At 38.8% G+C, this 14789-nt stretch overlaps 1 protein-coding gene across 3 annotated transcripts in view; it reads left to right on the top strand.

The window, feature by feature from the left end:
- GRM8 (glutamate metabotropic receptor 8) overlaps window positions 1-14789 on the top strand; it is a 457362-nt gene that overhangs the window by 199218 nt on the left and 243355 nt on the right. The gene's annotated exons all lie outside the window — the stretch shown is intronic.

The raw sequence follows: 14789 nt of genomic DNA, 5'->3' as shown, positions 1-14789 counted from the left end.
TGCAGTTCCTCACATTCACCTGAGGTCACTGAATTGGTTTGGTAGGATTCCCCTGAGGTCAGGGCTAAACCAACCACTGTCAGCATAGGTCCATAAACAGCAGTTTGGCCTAGCTGGGTAGAAACTCTTCTTCTTTCCTCCTTCCCTCTAAGTCACCTTCTAAGTCAACCCTTTTTACCTTTGCAATCTTCTTGGGGAGGTGAGCCGAGTCCTCTCCTGTAACCTCATGGGCCCAGGTTGTCACCTCCTCAATATCTTCCTGGCTGGTAAGTGGCAAGCTGTCCCCACATCTTCCTTCTTTGGGGTTGGAGTCTGTGTCATGTAGAGTCACTGCTCCCTTGAGTGTATCTTGCTTTGAGTTACTCCAGACTTACACTGCTACATTTAAGAGTAGAAACTGAATGACACTTTTGTCTGAGTAAACACTGCTACATTTGCCCCATTCTATTTTGCACTTCTACAGTTTGGCCCAGATTCACAAAAGTATTTAGGCTCCTAACTTCCATTGATTTAGAATCTGAGTGTTAGTGCTTTTCATCCAGGGATAGATATGATTCACTGGGAAACTTGATCTAAACCCGCCTTTTTCCTAAAATGGCACTTCATGGCTTAAAGCACACTACCATGTGTTACCTCCAGTCTACAAGCTCTCTCAAAGATACCATGCTTAGAGTTCCTGAACACTTCTCTGCTAATGCATTTGCCTCCAAGTCATGGAAATCACAATAGTCTTCCAAAAACACATTTCCGCTTTCACCATATTTCAACTAGTGCCTCCAACTCTTAGGGCTTTATTAATTAAGCTAATCATTCATTGCAACAAGACACAATTCAGTCTAATTAGTGGATCCACTCAGTTCTAAACTTCTTCCCCAGGGATATTTCACCTCCTCGTATTAAACATGTAAAGCTTGTCTACACTGCCCCAGCAGTTTGGATTACAAGGGTGGGAATAGCAGTGCGTAACAAAGTCTGCACTGTAACTTCCCTGTGTGAATGCTGCGGGTGGGAGCCAAAAGGTTCCCAGTTCATGTTAACGTAGTACTCTTCAAACAGGACTACATTAGTGCAAAATAGGAATCTTTTAGTTTATGCCCACAGAGTCCACACAGGGGAGTTACAGTGCTACAGTGCAGCACTCTGGTGTGCATTGCTATTTACACCCCTGTAGTCCAAACTACAGGGCAGTGTAGACATAGGCCTTGTCTCCACTAGGGGGGTAAGTCGACATAAATTACGCAACTCCAGATAGGCGAACAATGTAGCTGGAGTCGGTGTACCTTAGGTCGACTTACTGTGGTGTCTACTCTGCATCAACAGGAGATGCTCTCCCATCGACTTACCTTACATTTCTCTATCTGGTGAAGTACCATAGTCAATGGGAGAGTGATCTGCGATCAATTTAGTGGGTCTTCACTAGACCTGCCAAATCAACCCCCAGTGAATTGATCGCAGCAGTGTCGATCCCCGATAAGTGTAGACATGCCCATAGCCTTGGAGACACCAAACCCACTCACAAACTTTATTCTCTGAACCAAAAGTCATAACAAAGCCCTACCAGCTTCTCTTAAACCTGCAGTATGATGAAGCCTGCTCCAAGTTGATTATGTTTTTAAAATTATGGTTAGGCTTCAGTAGGATTATTTAGGTGAAAGGGTACTGAATGCCTCCTTTACCCACTCAGTAACTCATTCCTCTCTTTTGCTGTTGTGTTATGGAAGAAGTATTGTTGTTTCTTAATATCATTAGATTCTCAGATAGTGCCTAGAAATATAAAGAAATGAAGCAATACACCAGATTTAGTTTTATTCTCTTCATATTTCATAACTAGCAATGGGAAGAAGTGGGCAAATGAAAATTCACTAACATGTTTAGATTCAAGGGGTTATTCTTATCCAAATTTTCAGCTCAGAAAGTTTTATAAACTGAAGTAAAGTATAGCCTGGTGTTCACACTTCAGAAATTTTAGAAAAGAGCTTAAAGAATGATCTGAAGGCTGGAAAACCTGCTTTCAGTTTCTTTTAGTTGCTCACTGTAATCTATTGAGTTTATCCAAGAAAAAAAAGAGGTGATTTGATCACACTCTACAAGTAACTCTGCAGGGAATAGATTTCTGAGATTGCTCTTTAAACTAGAAGAAAAAAGTATAATGAGAACCAATGCTTGGAACCTGAATCTAGAAAAATTCAAACTAGAAATAAAGGACAATTTTTTAACAGTGAGGGTTAACAACCATTGGAACATCTTAGATAGGAATGTGGTGGACTTTCTATCCCTTGAAGATTTTTTTTTTTTATCATGGCTGGGTATCTTTCTAAAATATATATTTAGAACTCAAATAGAAGTTATGAGTTTGCTACAGAAATTATTGGGTGAGGCTTTTTGCCTTGTGCTGTTTTATAGGACTGGTTGGAAAATAGAATTTCCATTGCACAGAAAATTCTGACCTTACAGAAAAAATTGTTCCAAATCAAAATGAAAAACTGACATTTCATAATTTTCTGTGAAATGAAAATTCCCCAAAAATGTCATTTGAGATACTTGAAATGTTTTGTTTAGATAATGGCTAATAATTTCATTCTGATCATGTCAAAGTGTTTAGTTTTGATAATTTTGAAACTTAATATGAATATATTAATATTTTAATAGAATATAAAAGTCTAAATATGAATCAAAATGAAGACAAATTGAAACATTTTTACTTAAGTGAAACTTTTCAGCATTGTTGAAACAAAACAAGAATGGCAAAAAAATCATTTTGACATTTTCCATTGTCTTTTTTTTGAAAACACATTTTAATGAAATATTTCAGTATCAGTGAAACTGCATTTTCCAAGGAAAATTTCTCAAAAACTCTTCAACATATGCAGGAGGTCAGGTTATAGGATCACACTACTCCTATCTGGTCTTAAAATCTATGAATTTATTAATCTAATAAGCGAACAGAGAACCACACTTTTGTCTTAAATGTTAGCACTGCTAGAGATAAATATGACATGCAAGAGCAATTAGGGCTTGATCCTGTCTGACAACAACATCAATGAAAGCATATTGAATCCTTTGGGTACAAGCCTGTAAGTGAGCATACTAGGAACGCTACTCGGAGAAACCATATACTGGCAGCAGTTAGCCTCACATTAAATGTTTTACAGCAGACCTTGCAACGATGTGAAATTTGCCTTGCTGGTAACAGATTTCATTACAAATTCAAATCAAATCCAGGGTTGTGAAAGGATTTTGCAATCACTTGTGGACCTTCTTTATGATGAAGAGGTCTGATGATCTGGAGTAAAAATTACACAAAGTTTTGTTTTTGTATGATTTTGACAGAAAACCAGATGAAACTGAGTGGTTTTTACTGAGTTTGACTTTGAGATTTGGAATGTCGTTTGAACTCCAAATGAAACTCAGTGAAAACACAAACTTATACTTATTGAAGTGAAAGGAAATGTTTATGTGCACAAAACCAAACCATCTGTTTTAACCCAATTCAAATATTGACACAAAGCATTTTAAACTGCATCAATCCTTGCTTGAACCATTTTTTAAATGACTTGCTGGGATTGAATTGCTTGGATAAGAACACACAGAAAGAAAATCTTTGCCAGTTAGTAGCCTGGATGATGGTAATGGGAAGAAAAGATTTCTTTTAAAATTCCTATAAACCAATTATTTATTTTAATTAGGGCTGTCAATAGTGATTAAATTCACTATTAAAAAAGTTAATAGTGCTTAATTGTGCTGTTAAACAATAATAGCGTACCATTTAAATATTTGTGGATGTTTTCTACATTTTCAAATATTGATTTCAATTACAACACACAAAGTGTACAGTGCTCACATTATATTTATTTTTTATTTCAAATGCTTGCACTGTAAAAAATGAAATAGTATTTTTCAATTCACCTAATAAAAGTACTGTAGTGCAATCTGTTCATCATGAATATTGAATTTACAAATGTAGAATTATGTAAAAAAAAACCTGCATTCAAAAATAAAACAATGTAAAACTTTAGATAATAAAAGTCCACTCAGTCCTTCTTCAGTCAATTGCTCAGACAAACAAGTTTGGTTACAATTTGCAGGAGATAGTGCTACCTGCTTCTTGTTTACAGTGTCACCTGAAAGTGAGAACAGGCATTCGCATGGCACTGTTGTAGCTGGTGTCGCAAGATATTTACGCGCCAGATGCGCTAAAGATTCATATGTCCCTTCATGCTTCAACCACCATTCCAGAGAACATGTATCCACGCTGATGATGGGTTCTGCTTGATAACGATCCAAAGCAGAGCGGACCGATGCATGTTCATTTTCATCATCTGAATCAGATGCCACCAGCAGAAGGCTGATTTTCATTTTTGGTGGTTTGGGTTCTATAGTTTCCACATCAGAGTGTTGCTCTTTTAAGACTTCTGAAAGCATGCTCTACAGCTCATCCCTCTCAGATTTTGGATGGCACTTCAGATTCATAAACCTTGGGTCGAGTGCTGTAGCTATTTTTAGAAATCTCTCATTGGTACCTTCCTTGCATTCTGTCAAATCTGCTGTGAAAGTGTTCTTAAAAGAAAGATGTGTTGGGACATCTGAGACTGCTATAACATGAAATATATTGCAGAATGCCGGTAAAGCAGAACAGGAGACATAACAATTCTCTTCCAAGGAGTTCAGTCACAAATTTAATTAACACGTTATTTTTTAAACAAGCATCATTAGCATGGAAGCATGTCATCTGGAATGGTGGTTGAAGCATGAAGGGACATATGAATATTTAGCGCATCTGGCATGTAAATACTTTGCAATGCCAGCTACAAAAGTGCCATGTGAATGCCCGTTCTCACTTTCAGGTGACATTGTAAATAAGAAGCCGCAGCATCATCTCCCGTAAATTTAAACAATCTTGTTTGTTTTGGCGATTGGCTGAACAAGAAGTAGGACTGAGTGGACCTGTAGGCTCTAACTTTTTAGATTGTTTTAGTTTTGAGTGCAGTTACGTAACAAAATCTGCATTTCTAAGTTACACTTTCAAGATAAGGATATTGTACTACAGTACTTGTATGAGGTGAATTGAAAAATACTATTTCTTTTATCATTTTGACAGTGCAAATATTTGTAATCAAAAATATAAAGTAGCACTGTACAGGTTGTATTCTGTGTTGTAATAGAAATCAATATATTTGAAAATGTAGAAAAATATCCCAAATATTTAACAAACAATACAATACCAATTGAAATTAGACAGTGTGATTAATTGTGATTAATTTCTTTAATCACAATTAATTTTTTTGAGTTAATCACATGAGTTAACTGCGATTAATCAACAGCCCTACTGTTAATATTTCACCACTAGTGACTCCAGCAATGCACACCCTCAAGCCAGATAGAGACAGAGGGTCTGATCTTGCATTTTTGCATGCCAGAAATGACTGATTGGGAACTGGACCAAGTGAGACAGAAGGGTCTTTTTTGCTATACTTTAAACCCACTATAAGCAATGCATCTGTTACAGTCCTGCTATTTTAGTAAGGGCAGAAGCAAGGCCGTGGGGACTGAGCGCTCGGTGCTTGGAGTCCCTGGTGGTTGTTACTTAAAGGAAGCCAGGCTGCGAAAAACAGGCCAAACAGATCCAAAACAAGAAGTTATTTTTGTTAAAAGCATCAGAAAAAACAGGTCTGGGATGACTGAAAAAAATACGAAATACAACAGGCAATTTGAGGTCAGTCTCTGATCATCACAACAGCAAGAGGAAGCATGCAGGAAAAATGGGTCACCAGGGAGCCATTGATAACACACAGTCTAGAGACTTTAAGCAACAAAGCCCTCATGTATAACTGATTAAATATTAAAAATAAAACAAAGGGCAGGGGATGGAAATGAAACTTAAAAAATGTTAAACCAAAGATTCCTGCCGGGGATGGATTAGCCTAGAGGAGGGAAAGGAGTACATTTTTATAACTAAAGGCTTTGGGCAAAATCCAGCCATTTCCCAAGCAGGGGCCTCTTTCCTTCCCAAACCACATACAAACAGCTCTATGAATGCTAGACGCTCCTGTGTCAGGCCTATGATACCAACTGTGCATGTTCTATCAGCCAGAGGCCTGTCAAGCCCCACCAATCAGCTTGTATGTATGCTGAGGAATGTCCAGTAGCCAATGGAGGTGATATGATACTGACCCCATGTGACAGGGATATATTCACCTAGTCCCATGTCATGCAAGTAGGACCAGATAAAAAAAAAGTGTCTGAAATAAATGAAAACTGAGAAAATGGAGCATGTGGAGTCATCCGCTCCGATTGCCTCTATACTTGGAGATGGATTTAAAACAAAAACAAAACAAAAAACAGACAACCACACACACACACAGGCTTGGAAATGATTTTTTTCCTCACCTGGACCATGTTCTCTGTAACAGGTTAAATCAAAATCCTGGATCTGAACTCCCTGAAACTTTGGGACAGTTTGGATCCAGATCTGATTTTTATAACTTAGACACATCTCTTGTAATAAGCATAAAGGTGTGGGGAGGAGTGGAAAAGAAAGGGCCTGATCTTTACACAACTGAACAATGATTTAAATTAATAAGAAGATGTTTCATACATTTCCAAAGGCCTTATTTTGACTGATTTGATTATACCAGGTTTGAACCCAATACATTTTGTAAACCTTTTAAATTTAGGGGGATTTGAAATCCCTACTGTCCACAACTTCCCTACCCCCTAAAAAACAAACCAACCACATTCTCCCTTCTTTACTAAAAAAATTACCAGTGTCCAATAAGAAAGTGGTACCACAAATAGTGGCATTGTCCCTTTATTTACACGCTGTATTCAAGTACAACATGTTCTCCAATTTCCAAATGTACTAGCAGTAGAAAGTACCACTTATCCTGAGGAGGAGACATTCAGATCAGCTATTATGTCTACAAAAAACAAAGGGACTCAAAAATTACAACAAATGAATAGCAATTGTAACTGAAAACAAATTCCAATCAGAATTTATTGGCCACAGACTGTGCCTGAGTTTGACATAGCATCCTGTGTCCACTTTCGTCCACCTATGTAGCTATTGCAGACCCTGATTCATAGTTGTAGGGAAAATTCCAAGCCCACAACCTCGCAACCCTTTGAAAAACCCATTTATTCAGTCTTTTGGCAGGTTATGAGATATTCACCCATTCATAAGTATTCTTACTGTAGATGAGCTCTTCTCTCAGCCTCTCACTTCCAGGACTATAAAAGCTGGCTTTCATTTTCACAAATAGCAGTGAAGAGTCAAAGCAAGAATGAAAAATGTGTTGCTTTTTTTGCAAACCTGCAAAAATGAGATTTTTTGTTAGTTTCACTTATGGTGCTAAAATCCCTTGAAGTTATTTCTCTTCTGGTGTCGGGGTGGATAATGGTGCTGGTCACACTTTTCAATACTGCTGCTGTAGAAACTTTTGCTATTCAAAATAAAAGTACAAAGAAAAACACTTTCCTTTTCTTCAGGTTATATTAGAGCTTGATTCTGCTCACTGAAGTCAATGGCCAGTTGTCTATGGGAGCAAGGCTGAGCCTTTTCTTCCCTCCCTCCTTTTTTAAATATTGCTTTAAAACTGGTTTTGCCTATTATTTTATATCTAGATAAATAGATATCTACAGCTATAGATATCTGGGTTTCTGGTTTCTTATTCACACCTATCAGAAATATGGATGCTCTTTGATGACCACATGCAATTTAAGCAAATACATTTTTAAACATTTCCAATACCACAAGTCATAAGATAGTATGGAAAAGCTGATAAGTCATCCTTAAAAGACCATCTACTGAAACAATAAAAGAGAGTAATTGACACAAGCTTTGACCTCACTGTTGTTGTTAGCCACGAGTAGGGGAGCTAATGACTTCATGTAGGTATTGAACACACTAGCATTCAGCTATTAAAGATTTCTGCAAAAGAATGTGTGTGTTCTCACTAAACCCCAGAAACTTGTGGGTCTAAACATGCCCCCCTTTCTGGCTTTTAATAGATCACAACCAAATTACATATCATCCATCAAAACATAATATGTTTTAGTATATTGGACACTGAGTGCTGCTTGAAGCTTTCAAAGCGAAGTATTATAAATTATTAAATGTTTTTCTTTCTATTACCTACATCAAAGAACATGGCCATGTTGGACTGCAGAATCAGCTAATGTCGTAGCCGTCTGCTGGGGTATTGTGCAGGAATTTGTGGGAATGATAAGCCACACGATTTTTGGTTTTACAAGAAGATAAACACTTACTTTGAAAAACAAGCCTATGAACTTTAATCTTTAGTTTGTAAGTTTACCTACCTAAACTTGAACTGCAAATGTAAATTAAAATAGCAAATGGTTGGAGTTAGTGAAGATAGATACAAGCAGCTGATTTTTAGCCAAGTGGTTGCAACTTAAATGACCATAAGACAATTCCTAAAGGTACCCTGCCCTGGTAGCAGTGCAAGCAGGAGAATAGCTGCTACCCTGAACTGTCACTTACCTGCCCTCCTTCCAATATCAAATTCTAAGCATCCTCACTGTTCAAGATCTGAACAGCCTCCTTAAACTGAAGGCCTTCAGTGTAGGGTGACCATATTTCCTTATGCTGAATATAGGACACCTGGTAAAATTACTTGTATTCAAGTGAGTTCAACAGCAATCAGAACTATGCAGTACAAATGTTCAAATTATCACGTTGACTGAGCCCCTGTTAAAAAGAAATACTGTGAAGTTGGATTCTTTTTATTTACCTTATCTTTAAGGCTGATACAGGGAGGGGTTACACACACACACACACCCACCCACCCCTCCCTCCCATGCTTGGGGAGCGGTGACACACATTCCCGTACACCTCTCTCACATGAGGGGTGACTGACCTGACCCTCCCTGCCCAGAGCTGTCTGCCCTCCATGCCTTTTTGGGCCCCCAGGACAGACCCACCTCTCCTGGTACCTGGTGCCATGTCTTCCTGAGGCAACACGTGTGTGTGTTGGGGGGGGGTGACATGTAGGGTCATATGCTCCCCCTCCCAAGATTTCTGCCAGGGTTCACACCAAAATGTGGCCAGCAGCAGCCTTTCCACACCGTGTGGGAGGGAAGGGATGGGAGCTGCTTCCAGCTACAGAGGAGGCGGGGGGAAGGGATGACCTGGCCCATGCTTTTGCAGGACAATTTGACCGTTTTTAAGAAAAAGTTAGGACAACCTGCAGGAGGGCTTAAATACTGGACTGTACCTTTAAAATGGGACATCTGGTCACCCTACTTCAAGGGCCCATGCAGTTCAAGATCATTTCCTAGGGTAACGCCAAGCCTTGCCGTAACAGCTTCGGTGTTCCTGCAGGTCTGACCCTGTTTGACCTAAAAATAGGTACGTGTGTAATCTTGCCGGGAAATGGATTTGGTCCTGTCAAGGCTGAATCCCCACTCTGGTACTTGGAGTGCAGAAGGTGGGGGCCCACAAGGATTTTAAAAATACTGGCCACTCCAGGCTTGTATTACACTCCAGGCTTGATTTACACTCCAGGCTTGATAAATGCTGCCGCCACCCAAATGCCACCAGCTAATTAAACATATGCACAAACCTCTTAAGACACCAAAAATCCAATTCTGTTCTTAAAAAAGGTAAATTTTATTAAACAAAAAGGAAGAAAATACATCTTGATTTTAAAGGAGCAATTCCAAAAATTAAGCACCCAAAATAGCTCTCTTTGGGGTTCAGCTTAAAGGTTACAAGGAAGCAAAAGCATTTGGGGTTAGCACAGAGGGGATCCACAAGCCAAAATAAAGAAATAAACCTAATTGTGTCTATCTAAACATTCTCTGTCCCAATGATTACTTCTTGGTACGGAAGATAATTTTTCATACCTGGTTCAAACTTCACACAGCATTCCTGCTTATAGCATTGCTGCTCTGCGTCCCTGCAGCTAGAGAAAACAGAAAACAAAGAAGGTTTTTCCCAATTTTAAAAAATTTTAGTCCTCCTATTGGCTCTTTTGGTCAGGTGCCCACTTTTTTTTTTTTGGTACCTATGCAGGGAGACTTTTTAATCCTTTACAGGTAAAGCAAGCAGAGAACAGCTACCAAGAGGGATTTTACAGCTAACTGGCTGGCTGTCCATAAAAGGGAGCTACCCTCCACTTCATTTATCACAGGTCAATTTCCTCACATATGAAGGGCTGTACTTAGAACCTATAGAAAAATGAAAAATAATTGTATATATTAAAAGTATGTTTTTTTAAACAGAAATTAAGGCAAACCTCTGCCCAGCAATATACCCCCCACCCCCGAGCAATTTGGCCTCTATTGTGAAAGCAAACCACCACAGCTGCTGTTAAGCACTGATCTTAGCTTGCATACCCCGCCAGCAAATCAATTCTCAATCCAGTTGTTCTTTCTATCCAGGATTCAGAACATCTGGGTTCAGTTCCTGGCTCTGCTGTGGACTTCTTGTCTGACTGTGGGAGAGTCATTTAATCTGTGTCACAATTCCTCATTCGGATAATAATCCTTCATTTCTCCCATCTTTTTTGGTCTCTGTAAATCACCATCCTGCTACCTCTCTGTGGGCATAGTCTGTGCCTACATGCAATCTTATTGACTTCATGTTGCCCCAAATCTTCACCATTCAATGAGGTCTAGTGAAAAGCCTTCAGCATAAGGGACCAGTTGTCTCCGAAAATGGTGCCTGGCTGAAGCTTATTCAGAGTCCCTGCTGCCAGTTCCCCAATTTGGAACAAGGACTTTGGAATTTGACTTTATATATTTATGAAGAGTGCACTGGAGACTATCCATACATATGTATTAAGAATTTATTGCCTTCTTTTGCCTACTGCTGTGCAGATTCTATGATCTGTAAATTTTAGAAACAAAAAGGAGTAATTGAGAGCAGTTGAGGGCAAAGAATGGCCATACAAAGGCAGGATTGCCCTTAATAATGCTTCTGTTATTTTCTAGTGAGTCTGTAAGAAAAAATATGGATTACTACAAAGCTGTTGTGAAAAAACTATGTCATAAGTGATGATTGAGGGATGAGACAAATGCCTCTATTTCCTGAGAAACAAAGTTATGTCAAAGCAAGTACAGACCTTGATCTATGCTTTTTCATTTTTACAGTGTTACCGTTGCCTGTATAAATGGGAAAATAAAATAGTTTAAAAAGCTAAGTAGTTCTGAGCTGGGTGCTTATGGTCCCAAAACTGAATAAGCTTGAACTTCAGGCCTATATTCTTCCACCCTTAACTGGAGCAATACTTTACTCCCATTGATCTCAATGCTGTTGGTCTAAAATGTGCAGTGCTTAGGTACTACTGAGAGTGGTAGAATGTGCCCCTTAGTCAGTCATTCCGCTTGTTCCCTGTGTCCTGTTCATTTTTGCAGTCACAGGTTTACAACAGTGTCTGCTATTATTTTCTAAATACCCATTTAGTATCACTTCCACCAACATCCACTTCTACTTTCTTGAATATTTGTTTACAGTGAGAATTCCACCTTGTGAATTATCCACGAGAGCTAAAAGTATTTACCATTCTAACACACAATAAGATTAACCTCCAAAATGACATAGGCATTTTACTACCATTTTATCAGAGTTTTGCCCTTGTTATTGAAGCACAAAGGAAGGCAAAAGCTATTGATCCCAAGTACTGCTGTTATCTTCTAAATCTACAATACTCAAAGTATCTCACAAACATGCATTGCCGGCTTGATATCATGTTTCCCACAGCTGTTATACATAGTACCTGTAAACTGGCCAAGTCTGGCACTGAAAATTTGTTTAGGACATGATTTTTTAATCACAACAAAACAAAACTGAACAATGCATTGTTTGTAAATGCAGGTCTAACTGTATCCTATGTTTAAAAGCGCACAGATTATTAGCTGTTAAGTGAAAGACAAAATGAGAAAGTAATTATCACTTACATAGCGCTGTTCAAACATTAACCAGCTATAATCTTCACAACTAGAGCTGGTTGGAAATTCTCCAACACAGTTTCTTCAGAAAGTGCCAATTCATTGAACCCAAAATGATTTTGAACAATATGGGCTCAACAGTCCCTGAGAGGATCCCTGTCTGGTTCCCTGCCATTTCCCCTGGCAGGCTTCTGGACAGCCCAGGCTTATAGAGTCCTTGGCCCCAGGGCAGCCTTGTCATGTGGACTGCCCCAGGCCAGGGGAGCCATGGACCCCTGCCTGTAGTTGAGGCTCACAGGGCTTCTGGGCTCCCTGATGCTGATTTGGGAGTCTGGTACATTCTCAGGCTTGCTGGCTCCTTAGACTGCCTGAGTCTCTAGGCTTCCAGATTTCCTCGGCTGCCAGACTGGGGAGTCAGCTGGCCCCCCTTGGTAGTGCTGGAATCCCTGGAGGTGCTGAGTGAAATTGACATGATTCTTGTCAGTTTCACTCCCGCCCACCTCTCAGGAACAGTGAGTGGTTCAGCTTCTGCCAGATATTATGGGGAGTATATTTTGTTTCAGAAACCCCATGTTTTCGTGTTTCTGAAGTGAACTTTTTTGGAATCTCCATTTTTCAGAAAATTTCAGATTTGCAAAAAAAAAAAAAAAAAAAAAAAAATTACTGAAACCAAAAAGTCAAAATTTCCTGTGAAACAAAACCCTGTCTGGGTAGTTAAGTATTATCCCCATTTTACAGATGGGAAAACTGAGAAAGAGAGAGTACGTGGGTGGATGGAGGCATCTCTTCTCTCTCTTCAAGGGAGCACAGGGACTGTTCTTTCTCATACTCCTATGGAGGCACGTAATACACCAAGGATGAGTCATGATTTCTGCAGTACAAACTGTGTGCATCTGTATAGGTCTATCAGTGCAACCCTGTATAAAGCCTTCTTGTATAGCAACTTCACTGATCATTTTTAATAACACTGGTTTTAAAATCAGAAGATGATTAGAAGACAGGAAGTGTTCATTTATTAGATGTTGGGTTTAGTGCTCTTTATTTAGAAATGAAATATTCTGAACATAGTATGTATTGTTTGATTATATATTAATATTATGAAAGGAGAGAGAGAGAGAGAGATCAGTGGTAATGTTTTAGCGAATTTTAGTCTCCAGCTGAACTGTGGTTTGTATCCAGGGCCCTGGTTCTGCAAACACTTACACAGTTGTTTAACTTCAAACACCCAAGAAGCCCTATGGACATTAATTTACTACTCATGGGAGTACAGTCAAGCACATGTGCAAATGATTGCGGGATAGGGGACTAGATTTGAAAATACATGTGAACACATTTACTGCTAGAACTGGGAAAAATTTATTGCCTGAGATTTTTTGTTGACAAAAATATGTATCCAGTGACAACAAAATCTTTTGCACATTTGTCTTGGTTTTGCTGAATTGTTCGTTTTGGGGAAAAAGACGAATTCCAAACAGCCAGAATAGTTTGTTTCAGCATATTTGAAATGAAACCTTTCAATTTTTCAGTTCAAATAGACTTTTCATTTCTAAATTTCCTACAGTGTATATAGTATACATATAATATACCCTAAAACATGTTCAAAATCCAATTAAAAAGATTCCAAACAATTTTAACATTGAGTCACAGAAAACTGATAAATTTTGTTTTTGATTTGACCTGAAACAGTTTTTTCCAGAATTGCCAGCAAACCCAAATCTGTTATTCACCCAGCCGTATTTACAGCCAACTACAGTATGTCAAGAGGCATCACAGTTTTGTTCTAAGAAAACCATTACCAAGGCCAAATTGTAAATCATATTTGTCATGGTATGTTGTAAATTTAATTAAAATAGAACTCTCTCTCAAGAGAAATGAGAATTTCTGTGCAGGAGGAATTCTTGGGTAAAGAGAGTGCTTAAACATAAGGATATACAAGTAATCAGCCTGTGTCATGAAAGAAACATGATTTGTATGCCTTGTATAAAGGTCTCCTCCTGAGTATGGCAGGCAGTAATTGTAACTGTTCAGCTTTTGTGCACAAATGCTTTTAATAAATACAAGATGGGAAGATAAGTCATTGGTTTAGACATTTTAGGTAGCAGCTACATAACTCACAATAGTTAGCGAATGGAAGAGGAAGGCCCAGATCCACAAAGGTATTTAGGCTTCAGTTGAAATCAATGGAAGAGAGGCGCCTAAATAGCTTTATGGATCTGGGCTTGTAAGTGACCAAGTTGCTCACATGCCCATAAGAGCTATAATTCACTGACCATACTGAGAGTTCTCACAGATTGTAGTTTGGCATTTCTTTATTAAGTTACCAGTCCTTCACTGAGAACCTTTAGGGTCGTTCCATTGACTTCACTGGGTCTCTGCTTGGATCCTCCTGTGCAGTTCTCATTGCAGGATTGAGGCGTAAATATGCATGCATGAAATGACTCCTTGTGTTGGTTAGATAATTTGCTACTTTGGCTTTATCCTCAATAGCAGACACCAGTTTAGAATCTGATCTTACAGGGGGTGAGCACCTGAAACTCAATTTCAGGGTCTAGTTTCGTCTGGCGACTGTTGGTTAGGAAAAACCAAGAGACGTGTGCATTTTAATAATTGTAGTTTGAATTCTTGTCTAGGGCACATGCAGGTGAGTACGCATTCTTTTAGCTTTCTGAGCATGTGCTTATCTAAATCTAAGGAAATCAAATAAGTAAACTTCCATTTTACAGCAATAGGACTTGTGGACACTCAGTGCAGACTGCCTTACATGAAATCACCCCAGGAGTCTGGCAATTCGTCCATTACGAGATTGATATTTTCAGATTTTCATAATTAAAGGATACTAAAAAACAAAACATAAGAAACACAAAAATACTACACTGATC

The sequence above is a fragment of the Natator depressus genome, chromosome 1 (genome assembly GCF_965152275.1).
Source record: "Natator depressus isolate rNatDep1 chromosome 1, rNatDep2.hap1, whole genome shotgun sequence".
Taxonomy (NCBI): domain Eukaryota; kingdom Metazoa; phylum Chordata; order Testudines; family Cheloniidae; genus Natator; species Natator depressus.
Note: the sequence above shows the minus strand (reverse complement) of the source record. Positions and strands in the feature narration are given on the sequence as shown.